Consider the following 22362-nt stretch of genomic DNA (forward strand, 5'->3'; position numbering starts at 1 on the left):
ACAGACACAGTGCTTTTCAGTGCATTGAAAGCAGCCTCGTTTGAAACTCGTGTTTCGTATGTTGAGGTCCAATTACGAGAACCACCACGTGAAACGTTTACGAGATGGTCATGCATAATTGTAAGTTGTGTGGTGTGTTCTTTTAACGGCTTTGGTGCAAATTAGTGATCGTGATTTTGTTCATTTGCAAAGTGAATTATTTGACTGATAAGTGCGGCTCTGAATGTTTCATGTGGTTCGGCATAAATCTGGCGCCGGACCTACTTCAGGTCGCCCGATTCAAAAACATGGAAAAATCTGCTTCCTTTTACGATGAAACATTTGTTACTGAAGATCAAAACAGGTCTTTCGTGTCTTCATAAAGAATCCAAGACTAAATCTTAATGTGAAAAACTTGTCATGTTTCATTATGAAATGAATTTTGAAACGAGGTTTCTCAGCGTAATTGAATTCTTCCGTTGTATGCCTTTGCACGTGTAAGCCACGATGATGAGACGTGTTTTTTTCTCTTGGTTCCCCGTCTTCATTATTAAAATATGCATTGAAACCCACATTAACTCAGCCCTAATTAAGCGTCTCTTGTATGCTTCTGCTGATGGCAAAATGTGCAGAAATGGTTAAATGTTCCAGTGTTACTCGTTTTACGCTTTTCGCTGCGATAATACGCTTTGTGATATATTTTGAGTTGTCTAAGCAGGCTCTTACATGGGGCAAGACCACCTCTCCCCTTGGACTCATACCAAAGATCAACAGGTCGGATGCTCTGTACACAGTGGACTTTAGAGGAATTTATTTTATCAAAGCAACCGCAGAAATTAATCGATCACAAAATTCCAGTTCACCACAGCAAGCAGTCAGGGTGTAGTTGATTTTAGGTGTATGTTCAGAAGTTGAGTGTAAGAGCCTGGCCGGATCTGAGACAGTGAACCGAACTGTTTACATGGGAAGGAGTCAGTGTGTCTTTAACCTCATCAGCAAGATCTAGATGTGGCACTTTTCAGGACGTGTAGGGGTAACGTCATCAAATCTAGTTTTTACGTCACGCGTTTGCCAAGATCTGCAGTCTTGGTGGTAGCAAAACAACGTATGATTTGGAACATTGGAGACAAAAGTTAGTCACGGGGGATGCAATATCTACACGTACTCGTACAGGTCTTTGCTACACGTTCGATCATCTAGAACACTGTAACGACATGCGGTTGTCCGCTCGGTCAGTGAATGTCCTGGGTGTGCGTCATTGTCCCTTTTCTTCAACTGTCTGGGGTTTAAATCCCCTTGACTTGGTTTGTCTGGCAGGAAATAAGGACGATGACACGAGTCACTGACACAAAGGCATCCCAGAGTTCAGTTGGACAAAATGGCGACTGTGACGCAAACACGTTCACTTAAGCTGGGTGGGTTGATTCCGCTCACGGAGATATCTGCGTGGCTGTTGTGAAGTCTTGTTATTGAAAATCGTATCAGTTGGACTCAAGAATGTAGGGGAAGGGAGGGCAAGTCGACCCCCTCGGGTATGTCGTCCCCCCTCGATTTTGAGAACATGACACTGCAGGGGTGATTATCATCGATTTCATAAGCCAGAGTTACCCAACCTGAATCAGTTGAAGAAAAAAAATGTCGAAATAAACGGGCCCAGCAAAGCGGTAAGTCTTTGTCAATTTTGATGGTTTCCACTCTAAAATTGTTGCACGAAAAAAACAACAGTCAGTGCATGGGAGCCGCTGATTCGTAAAATGCACCAGATCTGCAAAAAAGCTTTGGCTTTCATAACAACTAGTCGAAAGTTATAGATCTCAGGCTATCCCAGGAACAATGGTAAATAGCAATGTTCAGCGAGTACCATGATCGGGTAATTCGTCCCCCCCTTTGTCGTGTAACTCGACCCGGGTTACAATACCCGACTATGGGTCCATATCACTCTCTCGTCTGTGTAGACTCTTTAATCTCCAAGAAATATAGTGGGGCTCGTATGTTGCAGACGCACTCATAAATCATTCACATCTTGCAACAAACAAGATTACTTTGTGATATTGTTCTTTATAATTATTTAAGGGATTTCAGATACAGAGCCACTTCAGAAATCAGTTTTTTTGTTTTTGATAGGGAATAAAAGGCTGCATTTACAGCAGACGAAGTTCGTACCAAAAGCGCTCAGCAGTAAATATTCCCAACTCAGCAAATGTAAAATTCAATGGTTCACCATGCACCAGAAGTTGTCTGCTGATAATACATGCATGAAATAAATACTCTTATGGGTATTTTTGTGTTCTGGTATTTAATTTGATCGTTTTTAGAATTTTGTATATCCGCAGCATGAACATTCAAGATGGCGGCCTCCGCAACATTGCGTGTTTTGATTTGAGCGAAAACAACGTTTCTGAAGGTAGGTTTTCAACAATACGCATTCATTCACCAATGTCACATCATTTTAATGTTTAATTCTCCCCTGGGGTCTCTTATTCATCGGGTGAAGCGCTGAAATGCAGAGACTTTGTTTTATCTTGCACTGAATAGCTCATTAGCTGGATTTTGATACTGATAGATCTAGATCTATCTGTTGGTTACAAGTAAGGAAATCATGATCGCCACGCTGGTGATTTTAAACAGATTAAACGAACTTTGAATAAAAGGCGAGGAGAAAGAGATTGTTCATGGCATGATAATTAGTCCTGCCTACGTTAAGGACTTCCATAAGTCTCTAAACGGCTGAGGTGGGGAGGGGTAGAGTCAAAAACTGATTGAGGGTAGCCCAAATAGTAGGATGACCAGCTGGAGATAAAAACACCACTCCCCATGTCTTTACAGTGTTGTGATCAAACTTTCAAAGACGGTAGGAACAGACAAAAGCATACAGTGTATGCTAATCAAATGAGATAAGTGGTTTTGAAAAATGAAGCGGTACCGCTCTAGTTTTACAATTTTGGTTTGTTGCTTGTTTCTCATCCTTTTGCTTATTCTATTTTTAAGTTGACCGTGCACTGGTCTTGGTGTGAATTTTATTTTTACAGGATATACAAGAGTTACACCACATGCCGGTTCCTGGGAACAAGCGATCTGCGTGAATATAGTATGAGCAATTATACCGGTGCCACAGAAGGGAGCTGATTTCACTAGTACTATCAAGGTTTGTTACCTAGTACATCCTGTCCAGCTTAACAGTAAGCTTTTTTTATTTTCATTAATTGGAACATGTTTGCACATTTGTAAGCGACCTCTGTGAATTTGGTGGGTTTACCGTACCCTCACTATGGTCAACATTCTGTTAGCGACTGTTTAAAGCGAATAAATGTAGCTGTCAGAAAGATTCCAGAATCAGTTGAGTCATTGGAAACTGTGCTTGTTTGTTTTTGAGTCACTTGAGAAAAAGTGACTCTATGTAATCGGTCAGTGTTAGTCTGTCCGGCCGGCCGTCCGGCCGGCCGTCCGTAGACACCACCTTAACGTTGGACTTTTCTCGGAAACTATCAAAGCGATCCGGCTCATATTTTGTTTAGTCGTGACCTCCCATGACCTCTACACTTTAACGATGGTTTCGTTGACCTTTGACCTTTTTCAAGGTCACAGGTCAGCGTCAAAGGAAAAATTAGACATTTTATATCTTTGACAAAGTTCATCGGATGTGATTGAAACTTTGTAGGATTATTCTTTACATCAAAGTATTTACATCTGTAGCCTTTTACGAACGTTATCAGAAAAACAAGGGAGATAACTAGCCTTTTCTGTTCGGCAACACACAACTTAACGTTGGGCTTTTCTCGGAAACTATAAAAGTGACCGGGCTCAAATTTTATGTGAACGTGACTCCCAGTGACCTCTACACTTTGACGTCTGCTTTGGTGACCTTTGACCTTTTTCAAGGTCACAGGTATGTCTTGAAGGAAAAAAATTGAAATATCATATCTCTGAAACTATTCATCGGATTTGATTCAAACTTTATAGGATTATTCTTTACATCAAATTATTTACATCTGTATTGTGTTGTGAATAGCAATTTCTTCCTGTCCATCTGATGCCTCATATAATATTCAGAACTGCGAAAGTGACTCGATCGAGCGTTTGCTCTTCTTGTTTAACCTGAAACAGTAAGAATTATACGAATTCATGAAATAAAATTTTCTTTCATTTTGGTCTGTTGTGTGAAGGCTTGCTACCCCGGCTGTGACCGACTCTCTGAGATAGTAAACATTATTCAAATACATTCAAATAAAAATGTCACTTTTCATCTTTTGTGTGAAGGGTACCCCAGGCTGATTTCCTGCACCATGGATGTAGAGTAGGCCAGACAGTCTGCTTCTCATTCCAGCTGTGTAGCGTTTTTTCTGCTCGTGAAGTGTATCGCCACATTGCCAAAGCCATTGGCCAAGAGAAGTCACCCTGTCTGCCCATTTTGCATAGCCTTACACTATGTCGTTCTTCAATGGTATTGGGGAAACAGAAGGCTTGGGAAGTATGGCAAGCATTTGAAGACGTCACTCAACCTTTCTTCAGGTTGTCTGCTCCTCTTTGTAAGCTGAGTACCACTGACAGGGCAGCACAAGAGCTTTTTGGTGTACATCTGTAGGACAAAACCAGCAACGTACTGGGTGTGAACAGTGCTAGACGGTACCTCTTCAGTAAAAAGAGCTGCCAAATTGACCATAATCCCCTTACAAGTGAGGTGCTGCTGCAGGACATGATTGAGACTACCCAACTCTGTGGGCTGGCAGTTCAAGGCTTGAAAGTGGGAGTCATTCTGGACGAGCTTTCAAGAGGTATCCAGCGTGTGCCGAGAACTCATGGAGTGTGCCTGCAAGAAGAGGTGTACAACAAAACGCTCCAAATGCTGCAAAGAAGGACTGTAAGGCACTGCTCTCTGCAAATGTGCTTGCATGCCTGTGAAAACTGTCAGCATCTAAACTGTGCAAAAATATTATTGCACCCATTTTCATACCCCAACTCAAACATTTATTCCTGTGTCATTTTATTCAAACTGTCTATGCTATAAGAAGATGTATTTACAGGGGTCACTTGAACGCCGTCAAAATAAGGATACCCTTGACGTGACAAAGAGATGTGACAAAAACTTAGAGTACCTTTTAAAAAGCCGACGACAATTCCTGAGACACAACTGGGTCACTGTTGTATACGAAGAGAAAGTCAACTTAATTATCCATCCAGAACAGGTTGTTTTATTTCGCCATCTTGCATATTTCTAGTGTTGTGCCATTGTTCCTACTGATGTATGTGTCGATCTCACGGATGAGATGTTGATGTGTCAAATTTGAGGGATACCCAAGTCAACTAAAATCCATGTATTTTAGCAATGACCAAGTGGGTTGCCGCCGTTGTAACTTTCAGGAATGTGTGTCTACACACGAGGCGTAGTTCAACCGTTTGAGTACACTTTCAAATCTTCACGAAATAATATTTTAAAAACTGCCACAGGTTTGTTGACTTACATCCCACATATTTTTGACTTCGCATGTATATATGACAGATGGTTGTTTCAAGTACTGCCAAAGTTTCTTTTGAGTATAGACACTTGCCGGAATGTGCCAGTTGTGTAAACACATGAGAACAAACAACGTTTTCGAAATACAGCGATTATGAATTTTAGTCGACTTTTGAGTTGATACATTACATTTTTATCAGTTTTATTTTGGGGGTACCCTTATTTGGGCGGCGGTCAAATAACCCATGTAAAGGCCACCTTTTATCTTAAAAGTGTTCCAGTTAGCCAAGTTGAGTGCCCTCAATAGCATACATTGAATATAACAGCACAGGAATAAATGTTTTCGTTTTGGTATGAAAATTGGTGCAATATATTTATTTTTGCACAGTTTAGGTAATCCACAAATTCTTCAACCCTGCCACCCACACCGTCCAATCATTCTCTGCACCAACATCACATGTATTGTTTTGTTTAAAATGTTTTTGTGTTAGTTTCTATTGCAAGAGAATGTCTTGTAGCATCAAAAATGCCTAAATACCCTTTTATTGGCGGCCATTTTGAAAATTGTAAAAAAACTACCGATTCCTTAATTTTTTCACGGTGGCTCTATATCAGGTTTTGTTAAGCAAAAGCAAATGTCCATTTACGCCAAATTTGCTGTTAATCACATGAAGTGAAATATGCCTAACATACCCAACCGTTTACACTGGCGGCCATTTTGAAAAATTGTTTAAAAACTACCCATTTTTTTATTTTTCGCGATGGCTCTGTATCAGGTTTTGTTAAGCACATGAAACTCTTCATATTTGCTAAATTTGGTGTTTGTTGCATGATTTGAATGATTTTGCAACATAGGAGCCCCACTAATAGTGTCAGATGAAGAACCCGTAAAAGTTCTTTGTATGTATTTGAAATAAAAGTGAACGTAGCCTTAAAAAAATAATATTCGAAGTTGTGTGTTGATTAATTAATTAAGACATAGAGAGAGAGAGAGAGAGAGAGAGAGAGAGAGAGAGAGAGAGAGAGAGAGAGAGAGAGAGAGAGAGAGAGAGAGAGACAGAGACAGAGAGAGAGACAGAGAGAGAGACAGAGAGAGAGAGAGGGGGGGGTGCGCTTTCCCGTCATTGGAAGTGCGCGTATACTAGTAGGGCTATTAAACTATTTCACGTTCACGCAACCTGAAATGGGCGACACAAATTTGTAAATATATTTTCCCATTTGCTTCGCTTTGAACCAGAGCAACTAATAAGTATTATGTATAGATGTTTGAACATCTATCCCTTCAAATACTCACCCTCCCTGCATAGCCAAGACGTCGATCGACTTCTGACGTAGGCCGACTCATTATGACGTCATTCTCACTTCCGATTAACAAAACTGACACAGAAAAGTCAATTTCATATGTCGAGGTGATGGTATTGGGTAATATGAACAACCTTTTCCACCTGGACGAATTACCCGCCCCCCATGGACGAGTTGCCCTCCATGGAGGGCAAGTCGTCCATGCTTCAGGATTTTTTTCTTTTATATTTTATTGAGTCACTTGAGAAAAAGTGACTCTATGTAATCGGTCAGTGTTAGTCTGTCCGGCCGGCCGGCCGTCCGGCCGGCCGTCCGGCCGTCCGTAGACACCACCTTAACGTTGGACTTTTCTCGGAAACTATCAAAGCGATCGGGCTCATATTTTGTTTAGTCGTGACCTCCAATGACCTCTACACTTTAACGATGGTTTCGTTGACCTTTGACCTTTTTCAAGGTCACAGGTCAGCGTCAAAGGAAAAATTAGACATTTTATATCTTTTCTCGGAAACTATCAAAGCGATCGGGCTCATATTTTGTTTAGTCGTGACCTCCAATGACCTCTACACTTTAACGATGGTTTCGTTGACCTTTGACCTTTTTCAAGGTCACAGGTCAGCGTCAAAGGAAAAATTAGACATTTTATATCTTTGACAAAGTTCATCGGATGTGATTGAAACTTTGTAGGATTATTCTTTACATCAAAGTATTTACATCTGTAGCCTTTTACGAACGTTATCAGAAAAACAAGGGAGATAACTAGCCTTTTCTGTTCGGCAACACACAACTTAACGTTGGGCTTTTCTCGGAAACTATAAAAGTGACCGGGCTCAAATTTTATGTGAACGTGACTCATTGTGTTGTGAATAGCAATTTCTTCCTGTCCATCTGATGCCTCATATAATATTCAGAACTGCGAAAGTGACTCGATCGAGCGTTTGCTCTTCTTGTTTAAAAACCGTGCCAGTTGGATCGTTCATATTCCACACAACGCTTACACGAAAGAGAACACACCAGGTTTTACAACAAAAACAATCTTTTTTTTAAAAAGACGAGAGGTATAAGCTGCATTTGTTAGAGGGGTCGACTTGCCCTCCCTTCCCCTACGTCCATACAGGTCATCCAACTTTCCTGTTGCTAAATCCCCCCCCTCCCCCCTTTCCCCCTTTCAATGAAGTGTCAGCAACACAGTGCACAACAACTCTTGTATTCTTCAACTCTCATGCCTTTTGTGGAACAAGAATTGCGGTTCTGTTCTCATAGGGAAACTTCAAAGAGAGAGGGGAGCGGGGTGGGCCTTAGAAGAGATAACAGGAACAGACACGCAAACTGTACAGTCATTAATGGCTGCATTAGCCCTGGTAAGAGACGTCAGTGAAGCCATATTTTGTCGCACATTTTGCGACATAACAGCTGCTATTATGTGTGTTGACTGATGATCAGAGTTAATTAGCACGTGCGTCCGCTGGGACAACAATGCATATCATTATAATGGCGTACATTATTTAAGCAGTCGTCTGCGTGCGATTGTCTTCCATCGGAAGAGTGTGAGAACAAAGGCTACCTGGTGAAACCCCGACAGAATGGCAGCCTAGTTGGCCACAGTGTTGATGATATTGTTTTGATAAGACACGACTCTTCCCATTTTATTCAGTTCACGACCGTTAGTCTGTTCAATCTTATTGAATACGAAAGACGTCAGAGCTCTCTCTCTCTCTCTCTCTCTCTCTCTGTCTCTGTCTCTGTCTCTGTCTCTGTCTCTGTCTCTCTCTCTCTCTCTCTCTCTCTCTCTCTCTCTCTCTCTCTCTCTCTCTCTCTCTCTCTCTCATGGCTGCTGAATCATGGTATAATCTTCACAAATGACCGGTTTTGTCAGCTTTGTTAGAAACGCCTGTGAGTACGCACATGGCGAGACAGTGCGTGATTTCACCTAACTTCCTGTCAATACCGTGGCAACAGACTCATTGACTGTGTTTCATTTTGTGGATTAGCACCCGCTTTGCTCTTTGGCGATGAAAATATCACGTCTGAATTAACATATCTTTCCCCCCGACAGCATGGTTCGAATGACGTTCAATGCTTACTTAATTTCCTTGTTAACAATATGGGTGTAATCACATACCATTTCCGTGTTTAATCGGTGCAAAACCCAGGTTGTTAGACAGGTTTTTAACCACCACAGATTAGCAGTTTTCAAGGATCGTCTTTCCTTATTATGATGCCAGCTAGTTCACCACAGCCGCACTGAACCGCAGGGCTCTATTGACGTCATAGGTGTGACGTCAGACATTATTGTCCTGTTAAAAAGGGTCGTCCATAACTTACTTCTTAGAGGATATTTGTTAATGCCGCCTTCTTGCCATGACGGGAAGTTTACTGTGCGTTCCAGTCGTGTGCAGACTGAGAAAGCAAAAACATCAATTTTATCTTATATGAAGTCTTATATCGCGCGCGTATCTCCAGACTCGGACTCATGGCGCAGGGATCTATTTATGCCGTGTGAGATGGAATTTTTTACACAATTCATCACGCATTCACATCGACCAGCAGATCGCAGCCATTTCGGCGCATATCCTACTTTTCACGGCCTATTATTCCAAGTCACACGGGTATTTTGGTGGACGGACATTTTTTTTATCTATGCCTGTACAATTTTGCCAGGAAAGACCCTTTTGTCAATCGTGGGATCTTTAACGTGCACACCCCAATGTAGTGTACACGAAGGGACCTCGGTTTTTTGTCTCATCCGAAAGACTAGCACTTGAACCCACCACCTAGGTCAGGAAAGGGGGGAGAAAATTGCTAACGCCCTGACCCAGGGTCGAACTCGCAACCTCTCGCTTCCGAGCGCAAGTGCGTTACCACTCGGCCACCCAGTCCTTATCTCAGGATTTCTAGACGAAAGTCTTCCCGACACAATTTGTTGTTTGACAAAATTCCAGAATAATGTTCTCTGGGTGACAAAACAACACAGGGGGGGCGGGGGGGGGGGGGGGTCTTTTTTAAGAACATGTACATACGAGAACGCGTAATAAAGTCCCTTACCAACAAAGCCATTGTGGATAAACTGCTGACCTTTTTTTTTCGAACCAATAAACGGCATTGCCAAAAATGCTCATGAGGCGCTTTACGCATTGTCTATTAATTGCTTGCCCTGCATCCGTCGAGAAAATATCATTTGGAGGCATTGAGAACATTTCCATTTGGTTTTGGTCACCTGGCAGTAAAGATCGTTTGGCCTCAAGTGCATTTTTTGTGGCCGATATGAGTCGCACTTGGGGTCGCACGTTACTCTCATGGCTAATTCTACCTGCTATACTGACTTTCTTACTATGATGGGCCGAAACACGATGTACTGGTACTGTCACGGTGTGTGTTAATTGTACAAAGATGAAAGGTTGTTGGTAGTGATGGACCTTTTTGCGCTTTTCCTGGTCAAGTGTGAAACAAAAGGACAGGACTGTAGCTCATATGTTTTATCTGCATGAGTCGTAAAACCAGGTACAAACGAAGACAAATAACCCCAATAACATTTTTCTTAGACAGAATTGCCAACTCGCAATCAAATCTAAATATCCTCTGCCAAAACAGGATTGTCCACTTGCAAAAACCGTCCAAATAGCCTCTTCCTTAAAATAAGTGTCAACTTGCAAAAAACATCCTGATATTTTCTTCCTGAAAAAAAGAATCTGTTTGCAGAAACCATCCTAATATAATTATTATGCTCTTTATTCAACAACAAAAAGTATTCCCCACTTGCCAAAATTATCGAAATAACTTCTTGCTCGAAGGAATTTCCACCACCGAGAACCTCATAATATTCCTTTTATTATATAGTCATGAAATTCTCTTTCAGTTGTCGTGGGTCCGTCTGTGGACCCAGAAGGGTGTTTTATTGCAAATATCTTAAAAACCCGTTGACATTTTTTAATGAGCTTTTAAGAATGCCTCAGGCACCTAAAAAGCTCTTATGTCCTAAAATTTCAGCGAGAAGTAATAAAAAAATTTAAAAAGGTCAAATTTAGACTACAAACATCGTGGGGCCGTGCGGACCCATGTTTCTCAAAGAAGGAAAAGCGTGCATCTTTGAGAAGCATGGGTCCGCACGATGTCTTCCGTGTGTAGTCAATAACCCGGACTGGCGCAGGTTAAAGAAAATAGTTGTCTTCTTGCAAAAACCGCCCAGGTTACTATAGTGTGTGAATGACAGTCTTGGTTAGCCCTCGATCACGACCTGCACAGTCATACATTATTGTTAAGATAACGTGAGCGAGGGGGGGGAGGGATGAGGGGACGAATGGGTCGGTACCTGGCACATTAATCATCTCCACTATCTAGAGCATCGGTGACCAGTGCAAGGTGAATGCACGATGGTTTACTGCTCTCTATGTCATAACTTTCCGCTGTACTTTGGTTTTATTGCACTTTATGCCATCAGTTTGAGCTGTTTTCTCGCTTGTATGACAAAAAAAGCTTCTGTTTTCTGCGAGGAGTTCCAAGTCTGTTATCTCGAACGAAGACTGCATACATATCGGTTTCTGTTGCTCATTTGTTAAAACTGTCACCAGCTTGGTCCAAACTCGTTTGCTCTTGATGACCTCAAACCGGTGTACTTTATGAATGACATCCCGGAGTTGTGAGCATGAGAGAGATCATCGATCAAGACTGACACCATGCGAGCATAATCCGTAAGCGTGGCAGTCAAATTCATACCAACAGCGTATTTTGACGCAATCTTTGGCGTATTATGTATGGATCCTCGATTTATCGTTGTTATTCTTCTACGTGTGGCAGGAAGTACGTATGTTCTAAGCATTCTGCACCATAAAGGCTTTCCTGTCGTGTGATACTGCTACAGCAACAAAAATAAGCGGAATTTGTTGTTGTTGTTTGTCGAGCAAATCGTACCAGATAGCAGAGAATGCAGATTTGAAGATTGAACGAATGATCATTGTTCTCTGCTGTCACTACGCAGTTTATTGCCTGCATGAAGTGTTGATCTCTTCAGAGTCCTGGTTTACAACAGATCATGTTACTCAAGCTTATTATCTAGCAGTCATGTTTCTAGTCCTCATTTACCAAAAAACACTGCACAGTTTGCAAACAGCCGTTTACATTCTGATTCCTGGTTCCGTCTCTGATTCCTGGTTCCGTATCTGATTCCTGGTTCCGTCTCTGATTCCTGGTTCCGTATCCGGGTCTTTGGCAGGGTTGGGAAGGGGATGACGAGGTTGGTTGGTTGTTCTAGACTCGTAAGATAAATATCAGTGGCTGATAACATGTACGAACATTAAATGATACTACTTAATGAGTTGTTTTCATTGGTCTAAGTAATCGCAGTACAGCAGAGTACGGCATCCACGACCTGTTCGTATCTGGGGTAATTTGTGCTAATGGCGCCATTCTGAAAAACATGCTGGGTCGGCTGGGGTTTTGCCTGCTTGGAAATGGACCGCCTGTGCCGAATGGTCGAGATGCAAACTCACATTCGTGTTCAAGGATGTTTGTCTGGCACATTCCTAGAAAATTGGTGCTGGGGGAAACTGGTTTGTTTTGAAAACCGTTTGCAAAAACGCAGCTTGAAAACATCGTTTTAAAAATGGTGTCAGAGACTGACTTGGAAGAGAAAGCTGGGGCAGAACAATTATCTTGGTTCTTTCCGAACTTTGCTAGCACAAATGAGTTCATTGTTCGGTTGTTGTTTTGTCTTTTTTCTATCCCTTTGGGTGTGTGGGTGTTTTCAAGCGTGATCGTTCCTTATGCTGTTGTTTGTTTGGGTTTTTGTTTTGTTATATTTAGTCAAGTTTTGACTAAATATTTTAACATCGAGGGGGAATCGAAACGAGGGTCGTGGTGTATGTGCGTGTGTCTGTCTGTGTGTGTGTGTGTGTAGAGCGATTCAGACTAAACTACTGGACCGATCTTTATGAAATTTGACATGAGAGTTCCTGGGTATGAAATCCCCGAACGTTTTTTTCATTTTTTTGATAAATGTCTTTGATGACGTCATATCCGGCTTTTCGTGAAAGTTGAGGCGGCACTGTCACGCCCTCATTTTTCAACCAAATTGGTTGAAATTTTGGTCAAGTACTCTTCGACGAAGCCCGGGGTTCGGTATTGCATTTCAGCTTGGTGGCTTAAAAATTAATTAATGACTTTGGTCATTAAAAATCTGAAAATTGTAAAAAAAAATAAAAATTTATAAAACGATCCAAATTTACGTTTATCTTATTCTCCATCATTTGCTGATTCCAAAAACATATAAATATGTTATATTCGGATTAAAAACAAGCTCTGAAAATTAAATATATAAAAATTATTATCAAAATTTTTGTTTCCAAATCAATTTAAAAACACTTTCATCTTATTCCTTGTCGGTTCCTGATTCCAAAAATATATAGATATGATATGTTTGGATTAAAAACACGCTCAGAAAGTTAAAACGAAGAGAGGTACAGAAAAGCGTGCTATGCAGCATAGCGTAACCACTACCCCGCTCTTCTTGTCAATTTCACTGCCTATGCCGTGAGCGGTGGACCACGAGTATACGGTCTTGCTGCGTTGCGTTGCGTTCAGTTTCATTCTGTGAGTTCGACAGCTACTTGACTAAATATTGTATTTTCGCCTTACGCGACTTGTTTGTTTTCTGTTTGTTTGTTATTGTTCTTGTTGTGTTTTTTGTTTGTTTGTTTGTTTGCATTTTTGGGGATTTTTTCTTCTTCTTGTCATTAGCCTCATTATCTTGTACGTCATCGCCTCCATACTTCGTCGAAGCTTTTTCTTCTACCTCTTTCTCCCACGCGTGCACCCCCACCCCCACCCCCCCCCCCCCCCACCCCCACCCCCACCCCCTCATTCTCATCATGCTTGCTTACTCGCTTGCCAGGCACAATTCAATGGACTTTCGTTCATTAATTCTCCTCGTGGCTTCGACAGGACACAGATGTCATTGGGGTGACTGGGCTAGTTGGGAATTCCTGCATGTACTGCTTGCTTGCTTGCTTGTTTGCTTGTTTGCTTGCTTGCTTGCTTTGCACAGCTGTTCGGACTCATTGTCCGTGACTTCAAAATTACACTCAAAAACTCCACATGGCAATGACACTGCATAAATACATCTAGGTCTCTGAGGATTGAGTGGGTTAGTGGGGATTTCCTGCGTTGGGTGTTTCAGCTGCTACGCACTCTGCGATGGTACCAGTAATTAACCTTTGGGTCCCATCCCTCAGTAAATGAGCGTGTCGTCTTCCAGACAACCTTTTTCTGAACTGCACAATAATTATAGTGCTTTAGCTGCTGTTTGGGGCAACTCTCGTCTGTCAAGACTTTGCACCCGCTGTTGGAGTTGTGCCACGCCGTTACTTCCCAAGGAAAACGTGATGGCGTCATTTCAGACTGACAGAGATTGGAAAACCTCTCAGGTGCGCTCAGGTACTTTTCTTGGGGGAGAAAAGACATCGTCGTAGACATGAAGATGATGGCATAAAAACCTGTCTTGTTTTCATGAGGGTTTTTTTCCAGGCTTAATTGATGTCGAGGGGTTTGTGAAGGGTTCGACCTCATTATGTTTTGAGGCAGTGCTCAAAAATGCACTGGTTGTCTTGGGGAACGGGGCGGCTGGGAGTGATGAGGGAGGGAGGGAGGGAGGGGAGGGGGGGAGGGTGCTGCAACTGACGAAAAGTTATGGAGTGTGTTAAAACGCAGATGAAGTTTGTGCTCCCTGACACCAATTTCTGAAAAACTGAAGAAGTTATGTTGTCTAAGAATAGCTGACGTTGACTGGGAACGTTCTTGCTTCAAGTTTTAAATATATTATGTATTCGTCAACTTGTTAGAGCTTAAATTTCCCTTTGCAAACACTCTACATGCTCACACTTCGGCTCAGAGGAACGAGAAGATAAAGAAGAAACTTCGGAGCAAACTTAACTTGTAAATAAATGCTTGTAAAACAACTATCTCAGAACAGAAACAAAACCTTCGTCGCCGTATTTTCTCCTTTCTCAAGTAATTCAAGTGAAAAGCTCTTAGCAACGGGAAATATGTCTGTCGTTTTTGTGTTGGCTTGTGAGTTGTTGGCGTGTCAAACTTTATTATATTTTCGTCTGTTTCTTTAGCTTTGTGAGCTAAACTGTTACACCACAGCTAATATCAAAATGTTAACAAGGGTGTTGTGTTGTTATTATTATTTGAGGGCAGAATGGGCGAGGGAAAAGGGAGGGGTGGGGAGAGGGGGTTCACTTGATGAATGAGGGAGGGAGGGGGGGGGGGGTGACAGACATGTTTCATTTGCATAAGTCTCTGTGCTTCGTCACTGACAAAGACCCCATCGCTGTCAAGGGTTCCATGGAGGGGACTCCCTGGTGCTAAAGCTGGCACAAGCATTCCTCTTCCGTCTCCCAAAACGTCTGTACTCTACTTCTGTCTTCTTCCCTAAAGTTCTTGGCATGCCAGTTTATTAGAACCCCTTTTTTGTTCAGTCATACTGCCGGAGACTAAGGATTAAATCCTAAAGAATTTATTTTATAATGGCTGCGCTCAGCATGGAACACTTAACATGCATACACAATTCGACTCCATTTGAAGATCGCACGGCCGAGATATGATCGATTAAAAGTTCGATACAGAGAGATCATGGCATCACTCGCCTGCCATTCTGCAGCAGGAAGAGGGGGGATGAGGGGGTTCCTGGATAGAGGGTAAGGGAGGCTGGCTATCAGTAATCTGATCGCCGTGACCGCGCGCTCGCCGGATGCTCTCACCATAACTCTGGTCTGACAGCACAACCTGTCTTTGATACCATCTTGCTGGAATCTTCACAGTTTGATTATTTGAAGCAGTTTTTCACTTCAGTCTTTGTGATACACCAGAGCTGCATGGACGTTTATTTGTGGTCATCTACAACTTTAAAACAATGAAGGTTAGTTTTGGTTTGACTATTCCATAAAATACTTTAACTGAAGGTTTTACTGTCTGTACTGCCGCCTGAAAAACTCTCTTTTAGCAAGGATTTGTATGGCAGAACATTCCAGTCAAAATTCCTATTTTCATGTGTTTTAGTTGTTTTCCTCTAGAATCAACTGATTACATAAGTAACATGCAGGACGCACTATATATTATTGTGGTATTTAATGGTGGTGCTGTTATCAATGTTGAACATTACAAATTTGTGTTCATGAAAACTATTTTATTTGCAGCACTTCAAAGGCTACCACAATGGATGATCCATTAAAAACCTGTCCAATATGCAACGAACCATGTGACGTCGAGTTTAATACCCTGGGAAAGAAAGGATGTGCAAGTATGTTCTCTCTCTTGATTTGTTTCAATTCTTATGATAAATTTGAGTTTCTTAGTGTTCTGTATACTATAACGTTTGTTTGTTTGTTTGTTTGTTTTATGTCCTTTTTTATTTTGTTTGTTTTTGTTCTTTTGTTGTTTTTTCCCTTTGGTGTTCTTTTACATGTTGTGCTGTATTTGTAGTTTGTTGTATTACTGGGTGTCATCCAGTGAGACTTATCAAAGCAAGTGTGTGGGGTCATAGCCGGTTAACAAATTGCGTGCTTCTGTTGAAATGTCTATAAAAAAGAGTTTGTAGTGAGCAATGTTATTTGTTTGTTGATACAGGAATCAAGGATTCGAGCCAGAGAAGACAGAACAGAACCGTTCAGCCTACAGTTGGTCAAAGGGTGCATATCGAGTGTCGAAGGGATATTACACGAACGACAATAATATCGAGAAAGACTTAAGACAGCAAAACAGAGATACCGATAAGACTGAGCTTGGAGAGCGAAGCACACGATCTAAGCAACACAGATTTGACTTTGCAAGTTGCTGCTTTTTCTGTGGGACTCGGGTAAATCTTTCCAAAACACGTGGACCTGATGAGGCATACAGAGTCAGAACATTATCTTTACAAACTGAAATTTTGAAAAAATGTGACGAAAGAAATGATGAGTGGGCAGATATCGTCAAGGGAAAGCTTGAATTTGCAAGAGACCTGCATGCAGCAGATGCTGTGTACCATATAACTTGTAACTGTAACTTCAGAGCGCTTGGTCTGTCAATTCCCAAACGTTATAATGACAAGCCAGGTGCATACGCACTGACAAACGCTCCAAGCCGAAGTGTGGGTAGACCACCGGACACTGAAAAACTTGAAGTTTTTGAGAAAACAGCAGAATATCTCATTAACCACGATGACGAACAGATCACCATCGGAGAGCTTGTGCAGAAAATGCAAGAGTTCAGTGGAGGGGTTGGTTACACCACCAAATGGATGAAGGAAAAGCTCTTGGAGAGATTTGATGAAAAAATCATCATAGCGAACATTCTGGGCAAGTCTAATGTTGTAACATTCCGCACAACAGCTAAATCCATTCTTCATGATTTCTACAATTCTCCGAAGACTAATGACGACGAAAGTGAAAAACTGAAGCTGGTGAAAGCTGCTGCAGCACTGATAAAGAATGAAATAAAAGCTGCTTCTGCAACGACAAACAAGGAATATCCAACATCAGAGGATATTTCTTCAGGGGCGTACAACCTGGACTTTGTTCCCCAGTCCCTTCAGCTTTTCCTGCGTTTGATTTTCAGCGAAAAAGATGCTGACAATAAAATTGCATCTGTGGGACAAGCAATTGTCCAGGCAGCTCGACCTAGGGTTGTCATCGCCCCACTTCAAATTGGACTTGGAGTCCAAATGCACCACCATTTTGGCTCCCGATATCTGATCGATGTGTTGAATGCGATGGGCTTCTCGTCTTCCTACACAGAGGTGCAGAGATTTGAGGCAAATGCAGCTGTGTCCCAAAGTACAGATATTCCAGGATGTGCCAAGAATGTGATTCTACAATACGTGGCTGACAATGTGGATCACAATTCCTGTACCTTGGATGGATACAATTCTTTCCATGGTATGGGAATGATTGCTACCACAACTCCTGGAACACGACGAACAACGCCTATTCCTAGGTTGGATGTCACCTCCAAAGATTCAAAAGAAAAGGGAACAATTGACATCGTGTATTTCCAGTCAAAGGCAGTTCACTTTGGGAACACTACATACAGGGAACTAGAAAACCTGCGAGCTGTTGACCCATCTATACACCTTGATGTCTTGTGGAAGGTGGTGTGGCCGCTGAAGCCTGCAAGACCTTCATGGTCTGGAACGATGCAGGCTGTCCACAACGACCGTCACCCTGGTAAGTCGAGCGTTTTCTTCTTGCCAATGATCGACATGAACCCTGGTGATCTGACTTGCATTCACTCTACACTGCTGTTCACGGCGAAGGAAGCAAAGAGACATGGCTCGACTCCAGTGCTCACTTTCGACCAGCCCCTATTTTGGAAAGCCCATGAGATCGTCGCCAACAAACCTGATGATGCTGACTTGGCCTCCATTGTTCTAAGGCTTGAAGGTTTTCACATGGAAATGAGCTTTTTGGGCTGCATTGGACGTTTGATGGAGGGCAGCGGTCTGCAGGAGGTGCTAGAACTGACATATGCACCAACAGCTGTCAACTACATGCTTCAAGGCAAGGCAGTGTCCCGAGCAGTTAGAGGCCACTTTCTGGTTGACTCGGCTCTGAACGCACTCCTGACCTCACAAACGTTCAAAATCTCTCTGCCACTCCCAGACCTGGATGTGACACTAAGTGACGTCTCCATTGAGGAAATTGATAGCACAGATGTACCAGAAGATGTGCAAATTGCTGGGACAGTGGATGATATCGCGCCATCAGCAAATGAAGATGCTCCTGTCTCATGTGAGGAGCCTGATGGGGACCTTGCCCGTGCAGCCAACATGTGGGACTTGTTGATGAGTGGAGCTATCCCGCTAGGAGAAGTTTGCGTTGATGAGACAATCGCATCGATTCAGCTAAAACTAGAACGCCAAAAGCAAACCCTCAAGTGCCACCCCACAGCTGCACTGTGGATTCAGTACATGGACATGGTTGACATTCTGCGCAAGTTCCTCAAAGCTGAACGCACAGGAAACTGGGACCTGCATCTGTCCACTGTCCATGAAATGATGCCTTTCATGGCAGCAGCAGGGCACAACCTCTACACCAAATCCCTCCACCTGTATCTCCAGGACATGCTGCAGCTGAAAGAAACTCACAAGGATGTCTACCAGAGCTTCCAAGCCGGTCACCATGTACGCAGGACGGATCGATGTTGCGCAGGCCTTTCTACAGACAGATGATTAAGAGAACAACTAGCATTGCTCTTTGGAGAATGTACAAATATGTATTGGAGACTTTCTTTATTTCTATGACAGTGACCGGTGTGAGATGTTTTTCAAATGTACAAATGTGTATTGGAGCCTTTCTTTATTTCTATGACAGTGACTGATGTTGTGAGATGTTTTTCAAGGGACATAATTATTATCATTCCTGTTGTTTCCTGATTTTTTTCTAATTACGGAATGTGTTCACAGATATTTGTATTCAGTGAATGCATTCATTGAGTGTTTTATGACTGCTTTGATGCTCAATTCTGCAGTCTGCAGTCGACCAATGCATGACTAACGCTGTGAATACATTATTGGTCAATAATGTTTATGAATGTTGTGCAATGTTTGTGTAATGATGTTGGAGTTATGTGCTTTGAATTTAAAATGTTGTCAATTATTTGATTATGTGATGCTTTATCTAATCAATTGCCTTGTTTACGTTTGTTGTTTCATTGCTTGTGTTTGAATGGTTTGCTTTTGTATACCCTGCTCCCTTGTCACGCGGTAGACTATCCAGCGACTTCCTGACATCATTCATCTTACTTTTCTTAGTTTACACTGCAAACTGTGTGGCCTTTTTACATGTTGCTTGACTGCGCTTACATTCTCCTGTACAGGAATACTTATGTTTTTGTAGAACAAAACCTTCACAAAGATGATGTTTGGTTTAAAATGAGTACAGTATTCTACTTTTAGTTGAAAACAATAAATATGACCTTGTGTACCAATTACTTTGGAATTTCCCCTCTGTGTGTGTGTGTGTGTGTGTGTGTGTGTGTGTGTGTGTGTGTGTGTGTGTGTGTGTGTTTAGTGCGTGTATAAAAAAAAAATTCGTTATGCTGCTGAAAATGATTACACAGCCTTCACTTCACGCATAAACAACAAATTTGACCTTATGACCCAATGACCTTGACCTTTTCATTTTTAATATCTTAGACATTTTTTTTATATTGTAATCATAAACTGTGACTTGCATGTTATATTTGATGTTCGTGGTGTCAAAACAGTTCAGACAATGTAAAAAACGTAGAATCGCTTTGTGACAAAATACACACCGACAAACACACTTGATAACTTTTTTAAAAATAATTATATTTTTCTCGATTTTTGACCAGACATACTACAAACATAGCAGAACATGAATCTGAAAACAGAAATTCTTTAGCAATAAATCCTTGGTTATGGTGCCATTTTCCGTAGACTGACTAGGCAATTTTCATAACGGCAGCTTACGCACGTCGTCAATTAGAAGGTGGATTGTTTCGTCTTGGGGACACAGCGGGGAAGGAGGCGCGAGTTCTCCCCGAAAGGCAAAAGCCTTGTGCAGTGAATGGTGTGCGTACTGTGCTCAGGTGATCACGTGCAAAGCTCTTGGCGGTGCGTTCAGCAGTCGGTGAATGGCCTGGTTATATAGCCAGCCGGGGTGCGGTGGCAAACAGACGACAAAACGAGCCAGTAAAGAGAAACAGATTTTTCTTGCTTCAAGGACAAGGTCTGCAATGTCCACTTTGGGCTTTGCTACACTGTTTTGCTTTTGGTTTTAATACTCATTTGTTCGTTGTAATTTTGCAAGCGAGAGATGCGCAGTTCACAAGACGATGGCAGGAGAAGAGTGAAACTGATGTCCCAAGGTTTTTTCCCAAGAACTGTACTGTTCATTTTGTCCGTGCTACGCTTTTCTGCGGTGGGTTTAAATGTGCATTGTTTCTTTTCATTTTGCATGCGAGAGAGTGATCTACGTACATACGTGTGAACTTTACATTAACAGTGCATTACACAGTGTCAGAAAAAATGTAGACATTTATGCTTTCCCATATTCTTCAGCTTATTTTGGTTTATTTGATCGGTTGATTAATTGGCTAGTAGGTTGGCTGGTTGTCACATCATTTGACTTTCCTATGCAAAAGGATGGTTTGGATTATGAAGCAGCAACATACGGTAGAGGGGGGGGCGGTGGAGAAGGGGGGGGGGGAGAGAAGTCAGTTAAAAAAAAGAACCCTGCTCCAGTACATTCATCCTGAATTGTGGTCCAGTTTTCTTGGACGATTCCCATTTGTATTTTATGCAGTACTTTGCGTACACATTAGTGGTAACCATAACAATGGCAAAGAGCGCAGCGTGGTGACAAATGGATAAACACGTCAGAGAGATGTAGGTCACAACAGCAGCTGCTGCATGCCGCACGTTGACGCGACGGGCGGACAACCGAGGAGACAGGGGAGGTCATTGACCCTTGTTTGCTGTCTCTCGTGTTTCATAAAAAACACCATCCTTTTTAGAGCAAGTTTTCGGGAACATTCAAAATGTTGTGTTTTGACAATTGTCATTGGTATAAGTGTGACGAATGGAATTCGTGTATCGACTCCCTCTCTCATATTAATCGAGACTTCACTAGTTGCGTACACAAAACGAGGTTAAATGACCGAGACTACGTCATGACGACACTGTATACATATGACGTCAACGCTCGCGCCATTAGTCCAAACCAGCGTACAAGACAAGAATTTGTTTATCTTCATGGAAAGAAATTTAAACGAAGAGAGCAAAAGAAAACAGCGTGCATTGGTATTAATTCGTGAATATGAACTGTACATATATTCAGTTGAGGTTGCTAGGATGCAATGCTCTGACCGTTTCATTGACTCCAAGATGGCAGCAATCAACGAAGCCACGTAGATTGCACCAGCATATGTTTCACCTTCCGTGGACGGATTTCCACATTTTTGCGATCTCCAAAGGTCCACTAACCGCAGGTAAAACACGCTAATACATTTTAACATTATTGATTCACAGGAAAACACAGGTATTGTTCATTTTTCCATGTGTTTGTGTCAGTCTGTGAACTCTTGTTTCTGTGTTGTTTTAGAGAAACAAATTGAATGATATCGATGGAAATCATACTTGATAATAACAGATATTGCACGTGTGTGTTGCAGAAGGTGCAAGTGTACAGGGGTGTACAATGCTTGTGTAAATGATGTCGTGTGAACACTGTGGGAAGGGCAACGTCAGCGGTAACCACGGAAGGAACCACCAACGTCCCCAAGTGTCACCCAGATCGAGTTTATCATGATGAGTAGACTGCTTTATATTTTGTGAACATTAACACACCATCACGTCTTCATTTGTGTAAACCGAAATACATTTTCAACGAGAAGAAGTACGTTCCGCTCTTCGATGCTAAACGTCGACGCAACAAGAAGAAGAAAGACAATGTTGTTACGTGTGTGTGAAATCACACCAGAGAAATCATAATCTATAAAACTTTCATTTGAAGGTTCTAAGAGAAAGGGATTGATGTCTGCAAGAATGATCACGTGCATGTTTTTGAAAGTACAGAATTATTAAATTTCTTATTACTTCTTTGCACTTGTCTCTGTTAAACACTGATCAGCCCTAG

At 42.0% G+C, this 22362-nt stretch overlaps 1 protein-coding gene and 1 long non-coding RNA gene across 5 annotated transcripts in view; both read left to right on the forward strand.

The window, feature by feature from the left end:
• LOC138967260 (3',5'-cyclic-AMP phosphodiesterase 4C-like) overlaps positions 1-22362 on the forward strand; it is a 248808-nt gene that overhangs the window by 181079 nt on the left and 45367 nt on the right. The window lies entirely within an intron of this gene.
• Positions 21299-22327, forward strand: LOC138967291 (uncharacterized). The gene is made up of 2 exons (XR_011455904.1): positions 21299-21715; positions 21899-22327. It is a non-coding gene; the product is annotated as an uncharacterized lncRNA (long non-coding RNA).

Source organism: Littorina saxatilis, linkage group LG5 (assembly GCF_037325665.1).
Source record: "Littorina saxatilis isolate snail1 linkage group LG5, US_GU_Lsax_2.0, whole genome shotgun sequence".
Classification (NCBI taxonomy): domain Eukaryota; kingdom Metazoa; phylum Mollusca; class Gastropoda; order Littorinimorpha; family Littorinidae; genus Littorina; species Littorina saxatilis.